Source organism: Globicephala melas, chromosome 5 (genome assembly GCF_963455315.2).
Source record: "Globicephala melas chromosome 5, mGloMel1.2, whole genome shotgun sequence".
NCBI lineage: Eukaryota > Metazoa > Chordata > Mammalia > Artiodactyla > Delphinidae > Globicephala > Globicephala melas.
In genome coordinates this window covers 134,704,254-134,728,961 of record NC_083318.1, presented here as the reverse complement: position 1 = coordinate 134,728,961, position 24,708 = coordinate 134,704,254, and the positions used below count along the sequence as shown (strand labels likewise).

Genomic DNA, 24,708 nt, shown 5'->3' with positions numbered 1-24,708 from the left:
ATCTAAAATTTATAAATCAAGAAATAGCAATATGAGAAGAATATTTTCCACGGGGAGATAAAAACAAACAAAAAATGCAGCTAAGAGATAAGATTTACTGCTTTAATATGAAGTGTGAGAAAGTAAGCTATAAAGCCATGTTAGCAAAGGAAGAGAGAGGAGGGGAGAAAAGTTTAGGCTGCATTCTCTCTCTTTCTCAGAAAACTGGCTATATATTCTAATTTCAAGAGTTTGTCTTTATTATCTAACTATTCCAACTGGGTTTCCTAACAATGTAAGCTATCGGATGAGGCAGAACTATACTACTTCAAATAACTCTGATTAGGACTTGATAAAGCAGAGTCATTTACTCAGCAAAAAGTAACTATGTTCAAATTAAATACATAAATAGTATATATATATATATGTATGCACTAATATATATAATAGTCTAGAATTATAGCATTTTATCGATTTATAAAGAGTTGTACAAATTAAAAACAGTGCCTAATGTTACTTTTTGTTTGTGTCGTGAGAAAAAAAAGCTATCAATTACATAATTCAAGTGATTGCTGAGCATTCAGAAAAAATAGTAATAACAATGATTACAACTATGGCCAATTTAATCTCCTAATACTCAAAACAACTCTAAAAGGCAGATACCATCATTATTCCCATTTAACATATGAGGACACCGAGGCCTGCCTGCAGTCCTATAGATTGTGAGTGGTGGAGCCCTGATTCAAATCCTGATGGCCGGAATGCGGAAGTGACTATAATCCAATAGTGTGCACCATGTCTTGAACTCGATAAGTATAAATCTGAACATCTTGTCTCTGAAACCTGTCTGCATTCTGTATTATCTAGCTGCATAATCTTGCAAAGCATGGGTACCAAATAATTTGAAACTCACTGGTGTCTTTCCTCCCTTTTCTGCCTCACACCGACCATCCCCGCTTTGCCCTCATCCCCACTGCCTTGCATCAGCTCTCACCTTCACTTTGGAGCTGCCTTATACTCCCTCCTTATGTCTCTATTTCTTTCTTTTTTTTTTTTTTTTTTTTTTTTTTTGCGGTACGCAGGCCTCTCACTGTTGTGGCCTCTCCCGTTGCGGAGCACAGGCTCCGGATGCGCAGGCCCAGCGGCCATGGCTCACGAGCCCAGCCGCTCCGTGGCACGTGGGATCTTCCCGGACCGGGGCACGAACCCGTGTCCCCTGCATTGGCAGGCAGACTCTCAACCACTGGGCCACCAGGGAAGCCCTAGTCTCATACTTTTCATATGTAAATTCTACTTTCCCATTGATTCTGATATTTCCTCTGACCTTTGGCATATTTTTCCACACATCATGGAGATAAGCCACTAACATCCTCTCTTCTTAACAACTACTGTATCATTGACAGGAATGCGGGATAATGAGGCAGTTAGGGGATAAGTAGGGAGAGAGACAATGCAAATCTAGTTAATATGACAAATAATTAGTTCTCCCTGTACCCACTTGGGTTACCCATCTATGGCTATGGGTGGACAAGTTCATCAATAATTTATAGATAAATAGACGTTTTGTCATCTATATACATGAGCAGCTACTTTAAAGACTAGAAAAATCTTTCAATCTCAGGAGTTAGAACATCTAGCATTAAGAATATTTAAGAAATTCAGTCACAGGGCATAAAGAAGTTAAGTATTCAATAGAATCCAAAGCTAACAAGAAGAGCTGGACCTTTAGGCTGTATTGTAGCCATATTAGTCAACTTTTAGCTAATGGCAAGTTTTGTAATTGGAACAGTATGTGACTGGGTTTCTTCAGAGATCCTGTTGGCTGTGGGGTCTCCTCTGACTCAGAGATTTGGGACACACTGAAAGCCTGCAGGAGCCCTGGTTCCTCATTCCCTCTCCCAGAGAAGTTGCTCCTCTAGGAACACTCAAGCCTTTCCTGTCAAGTGTGCTCTCTTGCTTCTGTACTTATAGCCCTCTCTGTCAATGTGTTTGCTTATATCTTAATTTAAAAATTAAAATTCTGTGAGGTATAGGCCAAATTAGCTTGAAGATTTACTCAACTGGAATGTTAGTATTATTTGGTTTCAAATGGATTAAACCAACCCAGGGAGGGATTTTTCACTGTTTGCGAAAACCTTGGCTATGAATGCCAATCACTCACCCATAATTGTTTTTGCTCTTCAGGGCCAAAAATAGATCTTACTTTTCAGGACCAAAATGAAGCTTCTGATTCTACTCTAATCAACTATCGTTGTCCTGAATTCTCCAAAGTCCCATCAAGATTTTGGACAGAGGACAAAAAGTAGACGGGTGTGTCATGTGTTTTGCTTTTGAGAAGAAAATGAACATGGGAGAAAAAAAGTGTGGGCACGTAATTTTCATCCTTCTTTTCCAAAAAAGAAAGAAGGAAAGGAAGGGAGGAAGGAAGGGAGGGAAGGAGAGAGGGAGGGAAGGAGGAAGGAAGGAAGGGAGGGAGGAAGGGAGGAAGGAGGGGGAAAAGAAGGAAGGAAACGAGGAAGGAAGGGAAGGATGAATAGAAGAAGGAAGGACGAAAAGGAAGCAAAAGGAAAAAATGTTAAATGTTGTGAACTGATCTGAAAACTAATCTGAAAAAACTAACCTGAAACTAAGAGAGTAAATGAAGTCAGCTTGGGACTGCAAACATGTAAATCAATCCTGCCATTAATCAGATTGCTGTAACAGACATGGATAAATTTAGCAGCAAAGTTAGCAAGAAACTATTTCTCCAAGGTCATGCTGCATTTCTCAAGTATTATATCAACCCTCTTCTCTGAGGCACTGCTGCTTCCTCGCCAATGACTTATTGCATGATTGATCATGAGCCGTGAACACAGATAAGAGATACTCTGTTGCTAAGCTACTCTCACCTAGTGGCAACAGTCAATGGAGAAGTGAACCTTAGTCTCCTGTAGCCTCACCTCAGGAAGACCAAACAATCCACCTGCTGTGGCCTCCTCAGAATCATTCAGTGCAAGTGTGTTTTGCAAAGAAAAATCTCCTTGTTTCATCCTAACTGAAAGGTATTCCACAGTTATTTTGGAATACCCTTCCTTGTTTCAGAAAACGAATAAACCTCACATTGTTGAACTACTGGTTTAGTCCTTGGTTTTCATTAACTCTGACATTAGTGATTAAATATTGCATTTATAATTTACTGTATTCTATTAGCTTTATAAGTACTTCATGTTTACTAATAAATAAGCCTTTTAAAGACTTCAATATTTTTATAAAACTAATAAATTCAATTTATAAATATGGTGACTATTCATGCTTCTTAAATGTGTATACAGTTTATGTAATTTTTAAGATTACTATTTAAAACCACACTATAAGTCATTTTTTCAACTAAACATCTTAAATTAGAATGTCAGTATTGATCTATTTTTAAGTAAAGTATTTTAAATATTGCAAATACTTAAAAATGAACACATTATTCTGTAATACAATTATTACTACTATTGATTTGCTTATCCATTTTGGAAGTTTATATTTAACTTTTCTGTTCTGAAACATTTATGCAATAAAACAACAACTATTTTATAATGAGAATAATTTTGAGTGAATAACCGAAGGCATCCAGCTGGTATGCTTGTGGTTTCCCATCAAAGCAATTTTTCTTCTATTTTTATTGATGTCTAGCATACATAAATACAATTGTACAAAGTCAAAATGCATAGTTCAATGAATTCTCACAAAATCTATGTGACCAAATAACCAGCATACAGAACAAGAAATAGTATTATCAGCAGCGTGGAAGGTGCTTTATAGCCTTCCCTGTCAATATCCCACAAAGAAAACCAGTATCTTGACTTCTGTCACCGGAGATTTCTTTTTTTTTTCCGGTTTTGAACTTAAAATCAATGAAAACACACAGTATGAAATTATCTTCCCAGTTAGCTTAGATGTTATATTGACCAGAGAATTTACCTAAGATGCAGAACCAGTGATTCTTGCCTCCAATACTGATTGGACACCTTGAGACCTGTTTTCAGATGTAATATCAGAAATTCCCAAACTTTAAAACTTTGGTTAGCTTTGCTTTCAAAGCTCACATGCACAACTTTTAAGTCATACTCGTTATTACTCAATGCTTGTCTACTGTGAGAAGTATGCAGATTAGGTTATAAATAAACTTTTATATGGCATCAGTTATGCTTGCATTTTGTCCTTTTAATATATTTGAATATCTTATGATTGGATTCTCTGTAGTTCTCAAAACTTTGCTGGTTTTATGGCCATACTTCTAGGATTAGTCTAATGAGTTTCTTTAGCAAGTTTTCCTTTCTAACTCTAAATTTCCTTCTCTGTAAAAAAAGTTAAATAATGTATATTTATAGCAGCGGTCCCCACCCTTTTTGGCACCAGGGACCAGCTTCATGGAAGAAAATTTTTCCGCAGACAGTAGGGAGGTGGATCGTTCAGGTGGTAATGCGGAGAGAGATGGGGAGCGGCAGATGAAGCTTCCCTCGCTCGCCTGCCCACCCGACGCTCACCTCCTGCTGTGCGGCCTGGCTCCAGTACAGGTCCGCAGCCTGGGGGTTGGGGACCCCTGATTTACAGCATTGTTGTTTGATTAAGTTTGAAAGAGGTGAAGTATGTGAATATGCCTAACCCACAATAAATGCTCAATAGTTTTGTTATTAAGCATGGTATCATACCCTGTCTTCATTCATTATAACATTAAGAATTTATTATGAAACTGAAAGATAATTGTACATTCTCAAACATAATCTCATCAAACCATTTTTTTCTAACAGTTTTAATTAAACCTGCCTGAGCAATTGTATATAATTTGCATAAACCCTGATGTTTTGCTGAAACGGGGCCTATATAAATTTTTAATTTATTCAATTGTTAAGGGGAAATTACAATGGAAAATAGAGATAATTTCTTTGTGTATTGCTTAACTTAATTAACATTGTGCTTTGGTAAAGGGTAAAGTACAAAGTACAAAGGTACTATAGTTTTGGATATATTTCTTTGAGTCATAAAGGAAGCTAAATGCAAAGAAATGGGCAAAGCACTTACTAATGATAAACAGAAAGTGAAAACACAGTTACATATATTATCGGAAATAGCTGCAAATTTCTTTTCAGAAAAATAGAATTGCTTCACTAACTAAAACAATCCAAGGATTAGTAAATGATGATTAAAATGTTTAAAACATGAATTCGATGCAAAGTGTACAACATGGATGAAGCTGGTCTGTTAATGCAGGTTTACATAACTTATTTTATCTTCAGTATTCTTTTAATCTCATTAGATTTTAATCAGAGAATGTCCTGTAAAATGTTTCATCAAAATTATACTCTAAAATGACACCAGGCAAATGAAGGTGTGTAAGGAAACCTTGAGATTTATGGTAACTTTTTAAAAACTCCATAAAGTATATGCAAGCATCTCCTCGGGATGGTTTAGTGAGGCACCAGTCAAGGTCAGAAGGAAAACTAGATGTGCTCTGTGAATTACCAGGCCTCCCAGACTCAACTTATTCCTATAAACTGTAGGAAGAGTGTGGATAAGACGCAGCAAAGGGCAATCAGCAGCAGTTCCAGTTACCATGGATAAGACACCCTTGCTTCTGTTATGAATACATGTCTCAAGGAGGATAGAGACTTCCGATTCTGAAGCACGGATGGTGGTCTAAATGTACCATTTCAACATTTCCTGCATTTCTAACTAAGTAGAAGAAACATCATCATACATGACAGGGGAAAATCAAATAATTATACATGTAGTGCGTGTGTGTGTGTGTGTGTGTGTGTGTGTGTGTGTGTGAGAAGTTTGGAAACATTTTAATTATGTTTTACCTAATTGAAATATAATTTTAAAGCCTGGTAATTTTTTTTATTCAAGTATGATTGATTAACAATATTGTGTTAGTTTCAGGTGTACAGCAAGGTGATTCAGTTTATATATATATATATATATATTCTTTTTCAGATTTTTTTTCCTTGTAAGTTATTACAAAACATTGAGTAGAGTTCCCTGTGTGATACAATAGATCCTTGTTGGTTATCTATTTTATATGTAATAGTGAGTACATGTTAATCCCAAACTATTAATTTATTCCTCCCCTTTTCCCTTTGGTAACCATAAGTTTGTTTTCTGTGTCTGTGGGTCTATTTCTGTTTTGTATATAAGTTCATTTGTACCATTTTTTTAAAGATTCCATATAAGCAATGTCATGTGATATTTGTCTTTCTGTCTGGCTTCCTTCACTTAGTATGATAATCTCTAGGTCCATCCATGTTGCTTCAAATGGCATTATTTCATTCTTTTTTATGGCTGAGTAATATTCCATTGTATATATGTACCACATCTTCTTTATCCATTCCTCTGTCAGTGGACACTTAGGTTGCTTCTATGTCTTGGCTACTGCAAATAGTGCTGCAGTGAACACTGGGGTGCATGTATCTTCTCAAACAGTATGAAGATTCCTTAAAAAGCTAAAAATAGAACTACCATTTGATCCTGCAGTCCCACCCCTGGGCATATATCCAGAGAAAACCACAATTCAAAAAGGGCAGGTAATGTTTTGAGAGCATGCAAAACTTGACCAATAATAACAATGAAGTTAGAAAAGTAAAATTTGGGATAAGGAAAATACCTGAATTTGATGCCTATCTCTGCCACTAATTTGCTCTATGAACTTGTACAAGTTATAAAACCACTGGACCTGAGCTTTTCTTCCATAAAAAATAAGTCAAACTCAATTCAAACATTTATTTGACAAAAAATATATCAAACACTAGTCATTATCCTAAGAGGTAAGAAAAAAGAGAGCGACGAGCTAAAGAAAGAACCAAATCACTGGTTACCAGCACATGATGCTTTTTAGCATGTGTGTGTATATGTATATATACTGGCCCAGAGGAATGTTCATCTCATTCATATGTAAAAAGAGAAAGGAAAAATGGAAGGAAGGAAGGGAGGGAGGGAAGGAAGAAAATAATTACCTGGCAACATTTAAAACTCAGGAGATTTCATATAAAAAATTAGGACTTCTGGACTTTTTTGATGAATTAAAACATCTGACAAAATTGAACTCTTTTATTGCATGAACACATTCTACTAGTCATAACTGATGAATGCTCATTTAAGAAGGGAGTTAGGAAAATCCAAACAGAGGGAACGGAACAGGCATGAGATGGCATGGTCCATTCCAATCAATCACTTGTGTCAGGATCAGTGGGCAGAGATGGGGGAGATGCCACTGGAGGAACAGGCCCAAAACAGGGTAAGGATCGGCCTCATAACTGATTCTCAGGAAGTTCAATTTTATTCTTCAGGAAATGAAGAATCAATAGCAGAAGTTTAGATGGTTATTTCTAATATTTGATTGGACTATGACAAGTAGGCAAAAGGTGACTAGCTGTGTTCTTCAAAATGAGAGAGTGGCATGGACATATACACACTACCAAATGTAAACTTGATAGCTAGTGGGAAGCAGCCGTATAGCACAGGGAGATCAGCTTGGTGCTTTGTGACCACCTAGAGGGGTGGGATAGGGAGGGTGGGAGGGAGGGAGACACAAGAGGGAGGGGATATGGGGATATATATATACGTACAGCTGATTCACTTTGTTATAAAGCAGAAACTAACACAACATTGTAAAGCAATTATACTCCAATAGAGATGTTAAAAAAAATAAATGAAAGTAAGGATCAATTTAAAATTACTTACACTTATTTCTGACACTTCTATGATGGGAAAAACTAGACAAATTTAAATTCAAATTTATCAGCTATAAAAACAAATACTAGAGTATACTTAGCATTTTAAAATTCCTTTTATAGTTCTAAAAAGTTAAATAAAATAGACATGTGAGTTTTAAAAGTCTGATTTAAGTCCCTTTTTGGATATTATTTTCCTGTTTAGGGGCATATAAGCAAGATAAACATATTCCTTTGCAAAAATATGACAGTTATCTTCCATTAAGGCTCAGTTCTATTCCCATGGTTCCTTGGCCAAAGTCTAAATCACTTACTTGTTATTTCTCTATCATATAGAAATACCCAAAATATATCTGAGATGCCCTCTGTGAAGAGCTTAAGATTTCTTATGAAATAATACAGGATATTTGAGGAGTCTCAAAATAGATGTATAAATCTAATTTCTCCAGGAAAATGGAAACAATAGAATCTATATATACAGACGGTTTCTGACTTATTATTTTTCAAAATTATGATTGTGTGAAAGCAATACACATCAGTAGAAACCAAAGCTCAAATATTGAATTTTGATCTTTTTCTGGGGGAGCAATGCATGTGGTAAGATCCTGTCTAGTGATCCTGGGCAGTGGGCAGGGCTGCAGCTCCCAGTCAGACACACATTAGGAGGGTAAACACATGATACACTTACAAACCATCCTGTCCCCAGACCCATTCTGCTTTCCACCTTCAGTACAGTATTCAGTCAATTGCGTGAGATACTCAACACTTTATTATAAAATAGGCTTTGTGTTAGATGATTTTACCCAGCTGCAGGCTGGTGTAAGTGTTCTGAGCACATTTAAGGTAGGTTGGGCTAAGCTGTGATGTTCAGTAGGTTAGGTTTATTAAATGCATTTTCAACTGAAGAAATTTTCAACCTACCATGGGTTTACGGGGACATAACCCCATAGTAAGCCCAGGAGGATCAGTATATATTTATTGTATATACAAAGAGATTTATTTTAAAGAATTGGCTCCCGTGGTTATGGAGCCTGAAAAGTCCTCAGATCTGCAATTGGCAAGCTGGAGGCTCAGTTCCAATCTGAGTCCAAAGGCCTGAGAACCAGAAGAGCTGATGGTATGATTTCCAGTACAAGTCAGAGTCAGAAGGCAAGAGGAGCCCAATGTCCTACCTTGAGAACATTTTCGTTACCTGGCTTTCCTTCTATTCAGGCCTTCAGTAATCTGAATAAGACCTGTACACACTGGGGAGAGCCATTTGCTTTACTCAGTCTACTGATTCAAATGTTAACCTCATCAAAAGAACACACACACACACACACACACACACACACACACACACACTAATGTTTACCAGATATCTGCACATCCCAGGGCCCAGTCAACATGATATATAAAAATAATCATTACAAGTCCACCCATTGTCAACTTGGCATTCCTTAAACCACAATGAATCTCCAAATAAAGTTAACAACAAGGTCTTAATTCTGCCTAACATAATACAACTATCCAGTTTACAACTGAGACACAATTAACACTTTGCCCAGAAGAGTAGTTAAGGTGTTTGAGTGATATTTACTTTTCTCCTTGATATCCAGAAATTAAATATTATGATGTAAAATTAACAATAGTTACACACTATGATATAAAATCAATGTGTTTATGTTACATAATAAGGGAAAGAAAGAGAAGGAAAAAAAGATAGTTGCTGAATACACCCACACATATTCATAACTAAATAAAGGAATACTCATGACAAATATATTCTTCCTTTCTGTTAACTGGTCATGTGGCTGTAACTGGCATTTATAACTACCTTCATTCACTACCTGTTATGTATTCCCTTTGCCTTCAGCAAGCACTTTAGCTGATCATGGTGCTTTACCTGGTGAAGTGACTCAAATTTTTATCCAGTAGGCACTGGGGCATGTAGTTTTTTATTTACTTTAATCACAGGACATGGTAATAATAAGACATGGGATCTCCTGTATTCCAGATATCCTCTTCTTTACTTCCATTGTGGAGTAGCAGTCCAATTCTGCCTGACAGTTAGTATTAATCGTTCCAAGCAGGAAGTAACTACCTTCACTGCCTATTGATTCAGAATCAAGAGAAGCCCAAAGAGGTAAGTGGCTATCAACTCCTTGGTCAATGGAATCATTGTGGAAGCATTTCTCCCTTTGAAACTAAGACCTCAAGGCAAGCAGAACACAAGGTCATGGGAACAAAAAGCAAATATTTTTCTAGTGGGTCACTAGGAGTAATTGTGAGTGATGCCACTCCCGTTCCCATGGCTTGATTCTTGGATCCATGAGTCCTGGCCATGGGAGAAACAACACAATATATTGGACACTGATTCAGGTCACATACAGACATCTGGAAAATCTTGCTCCAGCCATGCAAGCTCTTGCAACCTAGCTGACACTGCACCTGAATCTTCAAAACGCCATTCCACCATTCTATTACACTAGCTGCTTCAGGACGGTCAGGAACGTGATAACACCAGCGAACTCCCTGAGCATGGGCCCACTGTCACAATTCTTTTGCTATGAAGTGAGTTCCTCGATTCGAAGCAATGCTATGCAGTGTATCATGATGGCAGATAAGACATTCAATAATTCTACGGGTGATAGTTTTGGCCTAGCACTGCATGCAGGGAGCACAAATCCATATTCAGAGTAAGTATCTATTCCAGTAAAAACGAAATGCCGCCCCCTCGTGATGGAAGAAGCCCAGGGTAATCAACCAGTCACAGGTACCTGGCTGATCAGCCCAGAGAATGGTGCCATGTGGGGGCTTATTCTCTGCAGCAGGCAGGTTGGGCACTCAGCAGTGCCTGTAGTCAGGCCAGCCTGGGTGAGTGGAAGCCCCTGTGGCTGAGCCCATGCCTCATCTCCATCCTTGCCTCCATGGCCACTTTGTTCATGGGCCCTTTGCGTGATGACAAGGGTGGCCGGGGAAAGAGGCTGGCTGGGATCCGAAAAATGGGCCGTCTTCTACTCTTGATTATTAAAGTCCTCCCCGGCTGAAGTCACCCTTTGGTGAGCATTCACCTTGGACACAAATATGCTCATGTTTTTTGCCCATTCAAAGAGAGTTATCTACCTAGTCCTCGTCCCCAAATTTTCTGTCACCAACTTCCCAATCACGTTTCTTCCAAGACCCTGACCTTTCAGCCAAACCACTGGCCACAGTACATAAATCAGTATATAACACACGCTTGACTATTTCTCCTTTTATGTGATGTGAATAACCAGGTGCACTGCTCAAAGTTCTTCCCACTGGGAGGATTTCCCTTCCCCACCACCCTTCAGGGATGCCCCAGAAAGGGGCAGTACCACTTCAGCTGTCTACTTTCAGGTGGTCCCAGCCTACCATGCAGATGCATCTGTAAACAGGCCCAAGTCTTCTCTTCCTGCATTGACTGCTCGCAGGGAGCTCCCCATGAGGCCACAGGTGCAGGTCAGGTAGAGAAGGCAGAGTAGAAGAGGGGGGACCATGGGCATTTGGGCCACTTCCTCACGTAACTCACTTGTGCCTTCAGGGCCTGCTCAGTCCTAGTTGTGAATAAACTTTCATTAGATGATGGAGCACTGATGTGCTCACCTACCTTTATGTCTTGATGGGCCAGAAAATACCCAGTTCATGATGGGCAGCCCAGGTCACATGGTAACCTGGTCCACGCTTAGTGTTCAGTATCCCCTAAGGCCCAGTAGAAGGCCAAGGGATTTTTCTCAAAAGGGGAGTGGTTGTCTGCAAAGGAAGACAGCTCTTTGCTCCAAAATCCTAAAGGACTGCAGTGCAATTCACCTGTAAGCGCCTGCCGGAAGCTCCAAATAGCACCACCACCCGCCTTCAAGAACCATTGGATCTCCTGGATCACATGGCACAAGGTGTAAAGCAGCTTACGTGTCAACCTGGACCTATTGTAGAGCCTTCTCTTGTTCCTGGCTCCACTGAAAACCAGCTGCCTTTCGGGTCACTTCATAAATGGGCCAGAGTAACACACATAAATGAGGACTAGGTTACTTCTAAAATCCATAGTCCCACCACTCATTGGGCCTCGATTTTGGTTATAGGAGGGGCCAGATGCAAAAACTGGTCGCAAAGAGATATCTCAACAAGTCCTACACCACTGAACCTTTAGAACCCCGGAAGTAGGTAGGAGGCTCCGGAATTTTTGTCAGATTCATTTCTCACCCTCTGGCACACAAATATGTGAATGACGAGTCTAAGGCAGAACTACTTCTTGCTCACTGGGTCCAGTGATCAGAATGTCATCAATATAAAGTGTCAGTGTGATATTTTACCCCCAGGAGAGCCCATGGTATAGTTTCAGTCCAAGTTACAAAGCCTGAGAAACAGAAAAATCAATGTTCCAATCTGAGTCCACGTCCAAGAGCACGAGAGACCTACATCCCTGTTCTATGACAGTCATGCAGAGAGAGAGAGAATTCTCCCTCACTCCACTTTTTCTTCTGTTCAGGCCTCCAATGGATTGCATGAGGGCCACACAAGGTGGGAAAGGCAATCTGCTTTACTGTCTACCGATTCACATGCTAATGTCAACCCAAAACACCCTCAGAGACACATCCAGAATAATGTTTAACCAAATAAATGGGCACTCTGTGACCTAGTCAAGTTGACACATGAAATTAACCATCACAGAAGGTATGTTCTTATCTCTGCTAAAATTTCTGTCACTCAAATTTCTTGTTTGTATACATAATATGCAACGTAAATTATATGTGGCACATTGTAGCAAGCAGTTTAAGCTAAACAAAGGCCAGCACCCTTTCTGAAAAAGTCAATACTCTGGGGGTTTTTTAGACCTAGGAGATTAAGTAGGTTTGAATTTAACATAAAAATAATGCTATTATAACACTATCTGGCTTAGCTGCAAAAACATAGTGTTTCCTGCAAGGATGAAAAATTTCTCTCTCAAGGCTAGTGCAGATTTTGTATTATAATTCTGTCTCCATCCTAAATGATTAGTATTGTAATAGATCAAAAGAAATCTTTCTGTATTTATTTTTCATTTCCAAATTTTAGCAACTGATGATGTGTACTCAGTACAATAAAGCTTGATGCTGCTAATCCTAATTTCTCAGGGAATTTAAGATGTAATAGATAAATTTCAGTAACAAATATTAGTTATCTTTATAAGGATATATAATAATAAATCCTTCATTAAATACCTATAGATTATCTCCTTATAAACAAATGTAGGTGTTTTATTTTAGAAATAAATTCTTTATTTATATTGCTGATTAAATAATCAAAATTTATTGAAAATGCTTTACTTTGGTGTCTTTGGATTATTACCTAAGACTTTGTTTCTGTTATGCTCTAAAATAAGAGACTTTTATGCAGTATGATAAAGATTTATACCAAAGTGAAATGAACGTGATGGTGAATCTGAATTTAAAGAAGAAAACATGTACTATATCATAAAGAATTATTGTCCACTAAATAATATCTTTAAAATATCTTTTGGAATTTTATTTTCTCCAAGTAGTGTCAGTCTATCTGTCTGTCCATCTCTCTCTCTGCCTGTTTATTTGTGTTTTCTTTGACAAGTGAAGTGAGAACCTCTTTCTAATTAGGTGTAAATCAGACTCCATTGGCTCAAGTCCACAGATCGCATACCAAGTCATGATTCTCAACCAAAGGTGCTGGTGTCAGTTGAGGTCTCAAGAGAACTACTAAATATTCCAGAACATATAATGTCTCAATAGTGTGAGAGTCAGGTAAGATTAGAAATACAGCAACAGGGTTATTACAGATGGTGTGCCCTTTACAGGAAGGTGTATCCATGATAGGCTCAAAGCTTCTTAAGCTTCAGGTCACACCCATAGCTTCAGTTGTCATGATGACTACAGAATCTATTATATTAAATTTAAATTAAGTAAAAGGTAGAATTTTAAAATTTGGTGTCTCTGACTTTTTAAATGCGTGGGTTCTTTCCTATTTATTCTTGTCTGTCTGTCTAAAGAGTAGCTTAAAGTTACTAATGAGTTCTACAAAAGTGTTTTGGGGTTTAATTTTTTACATTGTTTTACTCAGATTTCTATTATACTTCCCTCTCCGTTCATTCTTTCCTCCATTTCCCAAAAGCATGTCAGATGAAGCAACTGCAGTTAGAAATGATGGGGTTAGAATAGAATATTTTGCTTTTACCTTCTGACACTGATAACACGCAACCAAGAAAAGATTGGTAGAAAGTAAAGCCTTTATATCACTTTGTTTCTGGGCCGTCAGGTAAACTCAAGGTGACAGAAGCTACTGATGATTCAAAAGGTCCAGTGTGCTTAATATCTAACAAAAACTACATTCTTTGCCTGTGTCTGATGGTCACTGATGAATAGAGTTTACACACTTGTAAACAATTTGTATATGGGAAAAGAGGGAGGAAGACGTGTCTAAGATGGTTACAAACATGCATAAACGTCAGCAGAAGATACTATTACTCTGAGGGAAAATTGAGTATAAATATTGTATGGTGATGAAGAACATGATTAAGTTTGTTTTAATAAGCTAAGGAATCATTAAAAATCATCCACGAATCTATGATGAAATAATAAGAAAGATTAGAATATAAATTTTACTCTCAAAATCATAATAAAAAGTTAATTCATTCTTTTTCAAGAATATTTTATGATAAGCTAGATTTTCTCAATTTTATTCTAAGGTCTGAAATATAGATCAGAGTGTTTAGCAGCCCATGGTGATGGTGTTTTCTCCTTGCTTTTGATGCCCTGATGTCTGTTTATGTGGTGCTATGAGAAGGTGTAGGCAAAAGATAATATGAATTCAAATTGTTTTAAACTTTATTGATCTCTGAGTGAATTGCTTTATATCAAATTATATGTCTTATTTTCAAAAATCTTTTTTTCTTCCCTGTAAAATATTAGTCTGATTTTCCCTTTCCTGGAATCTATTTTGAATTTTATTTGAATGCAAATCAGTTGGTTTTCTAAGGTTTAATGCAAATTTAAGTCCTGGGTCTCAACCGCCCTCCTTCTCAGTCTTCCGTTATCTCTCTTCCTTGGTCTGAATCCTCCTGTGTTGGATTCCTAACTATTCATGTTGACACCTGACCCTGCTCCTCCCACCTTCTACTTTTCCAAATATTTTCTAAATATCTGCACAAGGGCGTCCCACAGCATCCAAACTCATCATAAACTAAATCAGACTTCTTGTGTGGAATGTAAAACAAGGGGTGCCTGCCAAATCCATTTCACTGCCTATTTTTGCATGAGCTAAACCTGTTTTTTTCATTTTCACATGGTTGAGAGAAGGATTAAAAGAAAAAAATAGTATTTCATGGTGCTTTCGAGAAAATTATATGCAATTCATATGTTAGTGTCCATACATAAAAGGCTTATTGGAAAATATATAGGCTGATGTGTTTAATTATTGCCTTTGGCTGATCTAGTGCTACTAAGATAAAGACTTTCTATCCAGCAAAGCCTAAATATGTGCTATCTGGTCTTTTACAGAAGATATTTGGTCACCCCTGATGTAGAATATAAGGTACATAAGGGCAAGGATTTCTCTGCCTTATTCATCACTGTATTCCCCATACAGTAGACAGAGGACAACAGAGTACAATCGACAGAGGACATTGTTACTTGTGTGCTCTCAAGAATACTGATTCAAAGAAAAAAATAGGTACAAAGAATATTATATTCTGTCTAATTTCTCTACATTATTAATTTAACAATCTAATCTACTATTCTCCTACCTATTATTAAATCTATTTTTTAAACTTCAATTCTTGCACAGGTATTGTTAGTTTTATTTCTACATTCTGTGTCACAGTTTTCCCTTCAACTGTCCATTTCCACTGCCCTTGCTTTAGCCAGGCTGGCATTGCAACACATCTGTAATGGCATCACCAAATACCACTGCATTCATTTTCTACCACCGTCAAGCCACCCTTCACACTGCTGTTCTCTAATATTCTGTTGCTAACTACTACACAATTTACTGCACTCAAAAAGCATAAGATGGAAGAGAAAAGGAATAAGTAGCAATTGCGGGAAGGAAGGAGGTGGAGATAGAGATCTGCTATTCCTGTATCCCTTACTGAGTACACCATGATCAAGTGGGATTTATCCCAGGGATGCAAAGGTTTTTCAAAATCTGTAAATCAATCAGTGTGATACACCACATTAACAAATTAAAGAATAAAAACGAAATGATCATCTTTATAGATGCAGAAAAAAGATTTTGATAACATTCAACATCCATTTATGATAAAAACTCTCCAGAAAGTGAGATAGAGGGAACTTACCTCAACATAATAGATGTCATATATGACAAACCCATAGCTAACTTCATACTTAATGGTGAAATACTGAAAGCATTTCCTCTGAGATCAGGAACAAGGCAAGGATTCCCGCTCTTGCCACTTTTCTTCAACATAGTTTTGGAAATCCTAGCCATGGCTATCAGAGAAGAAAAAGAAATAAAAGGAATCAAAATTGGAAAAGAAGTAGTAAAACTGTCACTGTTCATCATCATTCCTTTTAATTTAAAGAACATGCAGTCATTCCTATTAAATGTTAGAGTATAAAGATAACTTCCTCCACAAAGAGCTTACAAATCGTTATTTAATATATTCAGTACAAATCAGTTTCACAATATAATTTATTAAATAAAAAAATGAATATTTAGGGGATAAATTTTAATGAGTGAAAGAGACACATTTGATACTGAAAGAATAAAACATATAAAGATTAATTAATAAAAACATATCCAACAGGATTTGAACAAAGCTAAGTAGATTGTTAAGTGTTTAACAAAAAATGAAAATTAAATTATTTTATTCTTGTGAGAGAATCCTTGTGAATAAAGGGGAAGACTATATTAGGCTAAACAATGATACATATAAATGCTGTTGAACTCAAGCTATTTCCCATTTGGCCCTTTGATCTACTTGAAGGAAAATATAGCCATCACCTTTGCCACATGTTCTTAAATACCAGGGCATAGCAAAAGGAAACACTCTAAGAGCCCTCCAACTACCCATGGCTACTGTCATCAGTCACTGACTTGGCCTGCAGCTACTAACCATGCCTATGAAGTAGAATGAATTACATAATGAAATATTGTTTACTTACAGTATGAATCAAGTACATATAAATTTGTGATGGACTGAGAATAAGATAACTTTGGTTTTAGTATACTGCATGGTAGGTAATAGGACAAGTTTAAAATTCAAAAGACCTGGCTTTGAATCTAGATTCTACCCCTTAGTAGTTTTGTGGGCTTATACCATGTTCCTTAAGAAGCTTTCAAAAACTTGTGTTTCTTTAACTATAAATTGGGGATAAAAATACCTTACAGTGTGGTGGCAAAAACTAAATATGATGAAGTGATGGGTTAAGCACAGGCCTGGCATACATTAAATGATGGCTAAATGCTAGCCATGTGATAGATGGGGCTCATCTTCCCGTGAGCTGTAACTCTGAGTACTTAACAATACATCCATTATTACCCTCTACACGTGGTAGAAAACCTGGAACACAGGTTTTAAGTTTTGTTCCAACTCTACAAGGACATGGTCCTACTAATGTTAACAAATACTAGATAAGTAAGCATATCTGCTAAATTTTCCAATGGCTGTCATCTTCGTACTAGACATGAAATCCTACAACACCTTCCTTCTTCTCAACAGCGCTGTGTGGAAGGAGCATGGTATTGTACCCATTTACCAATGAGGAAATGGAAGCAGGATGTTAAGTGGTTTGCTGATCTCACATACTGAAAAATGGTGGAGTTAAGACATGAAATCAATTCCTGTGACTATACAGCGTTTGCTCTTTCTTGAATATCAGGTTATCTTCCATGCATGAAAATACTGTTTTAGTTACTATCTTTTACTGTAAGAAAATTATCTGAATCTTATTTTACAAGATTTCCTAGAAATGTCTCAGGAGTTAAAAAATATATCTCCAAAGGCCTTTTAGTTTCCTTGTTCCTCATTTCTGCCTGGGTGGCAAAATGTTTTCTAAATGAGCCAATTGTCTGCAGTAGCTAAATAGAGCAGCAGCCATTCTGATATAGACAGAGTAATGCACACTTTGTCTCCATCCTACAAGAGCAAAATTGCATGGGCTATGAAGTGGTAAATGTTGCAGTAAAATGAAAAAGAAAGTGATGACAAAAAAAAAAGTGTCAAAATTTCTCAGCAAAACATTATTTTCAGAAGAACAGTTTCAGGGGTATAGGAATATTTTATCAACTAAGTTGAATATGTTTCATCTAAATGAAATATTTAGTTTCTAATATTAAGAGGCTATTATGTCAATCATATCCCAAAGGGTACCATATGAATGAATAGTGGGAAAAGTTGTAAGTGTAAAAAGAAAGGACAAGAGAAGTATATAATCAAGGAACATTTGTGAAACAAATGTAATTGAAATTATCATAAGTAAAATAATACAGTATTAATTTGATTCAATGAAAAGACAACTACAATTAAACCTTAGTATTGTGTTTGGTAGAGATATTATCTAAACAAGAGAGAAAAAATATACTTATATAAAAGTTCAAATCATTAATATTTTCAAATACCAGTGTGCTATTGAAACTATTTGGAAGAGTTTTAATGGAATTCAGAATAACAGTTCTTATTGATATAACTCAAATCGTCCAATTATCTCCATCACTTTTGCCAACTCAAGGGTCCGAGTTACTATCGCCTTTGGCGGGGGATAACATAACAGCCTTCTAATTGGTCTCCAATCATCCAGCTTTCTCCTCCTGCAATCTATACTGCAGTCATCTTTTCAAAATGCAAATACAATCACATCAATTCTTTCTAAAACCTTGCATTCGTTTCCAATTTCTTTTTGGGAAAGAGACAAAAATAAATCCTCAACGTGGTCTATCAGGCTCTGCCGCCTACCTGTTTCTATCTCCCTATTCTCATCCCAAACACACCCTATCCATGCCCCAGCTAGACACGACGTCCTCAGATATGTAAAATCTCTTGTTCCCTCCCATCCCAGGCTCTTTGTGTAATTGTTGCCCTTTGTTTGGTATACTGTTACTGTTATACTTGGTCATGTAACAATATATACTTATACGTACTTAAAAATTCTCCATTTTCAGATCTCACTAGAAACATAATCTCAGGGATGCTTTTGTTATTCCTCCAGGTGAATCCTTTTCTCCTTGTTGTTGCTGTTGTCACATGCTCTTATTGATTTATGTCCCTCTGTTGAGTATGTATGTATCTCAGTTTCTAACTATACATTCATTTGTATTCATTTGATTAATGTCTGTCTCCTGTCCCCATATTAAATTTAAATCTTCCTAAAATCTTAAAATCTATGACTGTTTATTTTTTGTTCACCATTATACCTTCATCCCTAGTCATAGCTCTGAACACATGATAGGCATTCAGTAGATATTTATATAACAACTGACAGAAAGCTTTAACAAAAAAATGATATAAAATATATAATAACATAAATTGGAGTTTAGGATTTTTAAGTTGGGTTTATACTCAGGTGAAATGTTCTCATATTCAGGCAACATGGTTTGTAATCAGGTGAAGTGGCCTTTATGTTCACTATTTATAGTCTAAGAACTGTAGGAAATTATTTTCAGTACCCCTCAGAAACAGATGCCACTACCAGCCTGGGCTATCTGGATGCAGAGATTAGAGCAATGGAAGTTGCCTCCATTGTAGGTAAAGTGAATGAAAGATTCAGTCTTGGGTTTCTTCCTTATCAGGAATCAACCTGAATGAGGAACTTCCTCTGGCCATTAAATCCAATGTCCACGCTCATTGAAGAAATTGATGATACTAAAACCAATGTACCACTTACCTCTTATTCAATAGTCAACATTCAAAATTTAGTATCCCATTCTTTTTTATTTTTTTAATTTTTTAACATCTTTATTGGAGTATAATTGCTTTACAATGGTGTGTTAGTTTCTGCTTTATAACAAAGTGAATCAGTTATACATATACATATGTCCCCATATCTCTTCCCTCTTGTGTCTCCCTCCCTCCCACCCTCCCTATCCCATCCCTCTAGGTGGTCACAAAGCTCCGAGCTGATCTGCCTGTGCTATGCGGCTGCTTCCCACTAGCTATCTATTCTACGTTTGGTAGTGCATATATGTCCATGTCACTCTCTCACTTTGTCCCAGCTTACCCTTCCCCCTCCCCTATCCTCAAGTCCATTCTCTAGTAGGTCTGTGTCTTTATTCCCGTCTTACCCCTAGGTTCTTCATGACCATTTTTTTTTTTTAGACTCCATATATATGTGTTAGCATACGGTATTTGTTTTTCTCTTTCTGACTTACTTCACTCTGTATGACAGACTGTAGGTTCATCCACCTCACTACAAATAACTCAATTTCATTTCCTTTTATGGCTGAGTAATATTCCATTGTATATATGTGCCACATCTTCTTTATCCACACGTAGGTTGCTTCCATGTCCTGGTTATTGTAAAAAGAGCTGCAATGAACATTGTGGTACATGACCCTTTTTGAATTATGGTTTTCTCAGGGTATATGCCCAGTAGTAGGATTGCTGGGTTGTATGGTAGTTCTATTTGTAGTTTTCTAAGGAACCTCCATAGTGTTCTCCATAGTGGCTGTATCAATTTACATTCCCACCAACAGTGCAAAAGAATTCCCTTTTCTCCACACCCTCTCCAGCATTTATTGTTTGTAGATATTTTGATGGTGGCCATTCTGACTGATGTGAGATGATATCTCATTGTGGTTTTGATTTGCATTTCTCTAATGATTAGTGATGCTGAGCATCCTTTCATGTGTTTGTTGGCAATCTGTGTATCTCATTCTTTAGATTTCTATAATTCCCAAGTGGCTTTTCATGTTTTTGAGCCCAGTCTATCACCCCTTCTATTCTCCCAAATCTGCCCTCCACAACTATTTTTCCCCATCATCTGCCAGGTCCCTGATGTCAGGGAATTTTCCCTCTATTTCCATTCATTGACTGAAGACTGGCTTTATTCTCAAAATAATGGGTTTTTTTCCAGGCCTCTCAAACACATGTCAGGCTTTCCCACTGATGCAATTCAAGCAATATCTGTAGTGACTATGCACATAGGTTCTCCTTCAGTCTACTGGGATTTAAATCCAATATTCTTATTTAATCATTGGTTCATGATCATCTGTGATCATCCAACTGAAATGATCTACAACCAGTTTTTAGCACAGTTCTGACAACATAATACTAGCAATCAAACAATGTAGAATAATACTATCATTCCAGACCATTATTACCTCACCCTTGTTATTATTAATAAAAAAATAAAAAATAAAACATGATCCACTGCAGCTAATATAATTAGGGTATATTTTACTGTGTCTTTGCTCTTTGCTTTTAGCTACCGATGTTACAGTCATGATCCCATTCACTGAAATATTGATCTCTGCCTCAGTCTACCCCCTATCCTGCTATCTTGCATTGGTTGGTGCATCCAGTAATTTAGCTTGTCAAGGGGCATACTCTGACTGGCCTCTTACTGGTGTCTGTCTGGTGACAACTCCTGGAAGCAGTTTGACCTGGTGACACTCAAGCCCAGAGGTGGGCAGCAAAGCTGATTGCCCCCAGAGCCTTTGCTCCCATACTGGATATGGAGCATTTTCTTACTAAGCACAGGTGGGGAGATTAAGTCACAGCCAGGACTGCAGGCAGCTTGCAGCCCCTCCCAACTGGAGAGCCTGTTTTGAAATTGAGAGTAGCCTGGAGTGATCTCTTCCCTTCCTGTCCCCATAGGGGAACTGAGTCATAGCTTTACCTACTGTGGAGAGTATCTTTTGGCTTCATCTGCACTCTTGGAAGCTGTGCAGCTCAGTGGCACTTAGCTGAAGCATGGGCAGTTAGAGCAATAATGATAGTTTGCAGAGCAAAAGTTAGTGGCCCTGTTCAATCAAGGAACTTGGGAAGCAAGTGGGCTTGAGTTTACACAATAAGCAAAGAGCTTTACCAGCTTTAGAGTTGCCTATCCTACTGAGCCTGGGCAAGAAATCTAACTTGTAACCCTGTTCATCCTCATCGCTGAATATAGCCTTCAGACTGCCCAACCAGGGAACCTGACCAGAGCACACAGGAAGCTGTGTAGCCCATTTAGCGACCCTACATAGAATGGCACCTGAGCAGAGAGCACAGCCCATGGCTTCCTCTGGCTTCCTCTATCTGTAGAGCAAAACCAATGGCCTCACCTAACAAGGTAATTCAGTGAATATTCTGGCCAGATTCAGGTCTCCAAAAAATAAGCTGTGCAGGCTCTGGATCCCATCCTGCCCTACTACCAGGACAGAGAAGCTAATTTATAGCCCCATCTATTACTGAATACAGCAATAAGTCCTAACCGTCTAGTGAGCCTGACCAGGGAATCCAGGCAAGGTGGAGCCTATCCTAGACTCTTGCTTGGGTAAGGAACCAAGCCAGCAGTCCTGTTTAACTATTCCCAGCCTGTGGCACTATTCTCCATCCCTGTCCTCAGAGCTTGAACAATTGCTTCACCCCAAAACAGATCATAAAAGCAGGTCCCACTTGCCCAAGGACATTATCAGCAGACACACCGAGACACCCAAACTGAGCTGACTGGTGAAGAACTGTCTCTGACAATGCAAACCTGTAAAGTCTGGAAGAGGAACTTGATTACTCAAATTGGCAGATACCAAGGTAAGAAATCAAGGAAAATGAAAAAAATCAGGTAAAAATTACACCATCAAAAGAAACTAATAAAGCCCCAATAATTAATTGTAAAGAAAAGGAGATATATGAACTGTCAAAGAACTCAGAATAATTCTCTTAAGGAAGTTTAGTGAACCACAAGAAAACACAGACAACTAAAGAAAATTAGGAAAACTATACATGAATAAAATGAGAAGTTCAACAAGGAAATAGCAACATCAAAAATAAATAAATAAACAAAAATCCTAGAGCTGAAAAATACAATAACTGCACTGAAGAATTAAATAGAGAGTTTCAAAAGTAAGCTCAACATGCAGAAGAAAGAAGTAGAAACATTCACCTTACAGGAATTCCAGAAGGAGAAGAAAAAGAGAAAGTGACAGAAAGTATATTTGAAGAAATAATTGCTGAAAACTTCCTGAACCTGGGGAGAGAAATGGATGTCCAGATTCATGAAGCCCAAAGGATCCCAAATAGATTGAACCTAAATAGAGTTACACTGATACACATTATAATTAAATTGTCAGGAGTCAAAGACAAAGGAAGAATTTTAAAAGGAGCAAGAAGAAATAGAGAAGCAATATACAAGGGAACCCACATAACACTACGGGCAATTGTGAACTATATATCATATATTAGCATCCTGCAGTAGATTAGCAAACATAAACACATTTCAAATTTTTAGAACTATATTCTTCTTCATACTATTTTCCATTGTGCCTTAAAACATGTTTATTAATAGACCAAAATATCCCTATCTCTGAAAAAATTAAAAAGCCAAAACTAAACAAACTATGTTTAGCAATAAATGTATCAGTTTACCATTGTATCTGGAAATGACTTAGATATTCAATGAATAGCCATTATTTAAATTAACTTATGAACTTTTATTTATATTTATTTAAAACGCTTGTTTTTAACAATTACGTTTGGATTATACAGTAAATAACCATCATCTTTATTTTTCTTTTTGAAAAATTTTGAAGACGTGCCAACTTTTATTAAACCAACTTAAACTATGTTTCTTTTATCAAACATTATCACAGATAATGTGAACTTGAAACACATTTGGGTTACTTTCTGTATTTCTGACAGTATACTTGATTTACATAATCTTTAAGCCAATTAAATAGAGCTCTTTACAAATTAATTTTGGAAATACCATCCAGAGGTAGAAAAATATTATATAATTATAACATATACTTATAGACATACATAATACACAGGCAGACACAGAGATGTTTATAGGTTTTGTTTTTTAAAATTTTAGCCATGTCTCATGTAGAAAACTCAAAATAGTTGGATCCAACTTGTGTTTTTGGCAGATGGAGTAAGTTAACGTTGCTTGCTCGGATGGCAAAAGCTTTTTTACTAAAGATGTTTTATTTGCATCCTGAAAATCATTTCAATTTTTAGAAGCTTATGCATATCAAAGAACACATTCCATTCTCTCTGAGAATTTTGAGATCCTCTTTTTAAGGGCACCCCTTAATGTGGACTTATCTAAACAAAGTTCCTCCAGACTGGCCATTATAATTTTAAATTATCTAAAAGTTCACTCATTTTGCCAGAAAGGCACAACTTCACTTTCCAAGAACTAGGTGGAATCTATCTTGTCTATGAATTCCCTAAAACATCTTAAATATGAGGGGCTCTGTTTTCTAAAACACTAGGAATCATGTTATTCCCTCTTTTGAACAGAATGGATGCAGGAAGCTTCATAAAAGCAGATTGAAACACAAAGACAGCAGAGCTTGGATGCACAAAGAGAGCAGTAAGTTAACCTCAAAAATAAAATAGCCAGTTATTTTACCAGCAAAATGGGTTTATTCAGGAATAGCAGAGAATTGCAATTCAGGACAGGCAAACTATAGTGAATCATAGGCAAGTTCGAAGAGACGAAAGAAAGGTCAGCTTTTATTAGATTTTAGGAGGAAATTGGAGAGGGTTGTTTGGAATAAATTTTTATTGGAGAAAAACTCTTACTGGCTGCAAGCAGTGCTTAGTTCCTAGTACTTAGTGCTTTGCTAGGGCAGGGAGAAATCTTCCTTCTTTTTCTTAAAATCAGGAGATGAAATCGCTGTGTGAAAAATGTCTTCCCTTTACCAGAAGAAAAGTAACATTCTTATCATGGGGATAAGAAGTTGAAACCGAGAGAACTTTATACAAAGAAATCTACACAAAGATACTATCTTAAAATAATTCTTATCTTAAGTCTTCTTGACGGCTATGCAGGTGCCTGAGAGCTCTCCGTTCAGGACTTCCTGACTCCATTTTACATGAGGTTTTCATTTCTTTATTTTCACAGTGTATATGTGTGAGTCTAATTCT

At 37.2% G+C, this 24,708-nt stretch overlaps 1 pseudogene; it reads left to right on the top strand.

Annotated features, from left to right (window-relative positions):
* Window positions 1–10,381: 10,381 nt before the first annotated feature.
* The window catches only part of LOC115858167 (ATP-dependent RNA helicase DDX39A-like), a 117,633-nt pseudogene continuing 103,306 nt past the window's right edge, over window positions 10,382–24,708 (top strand).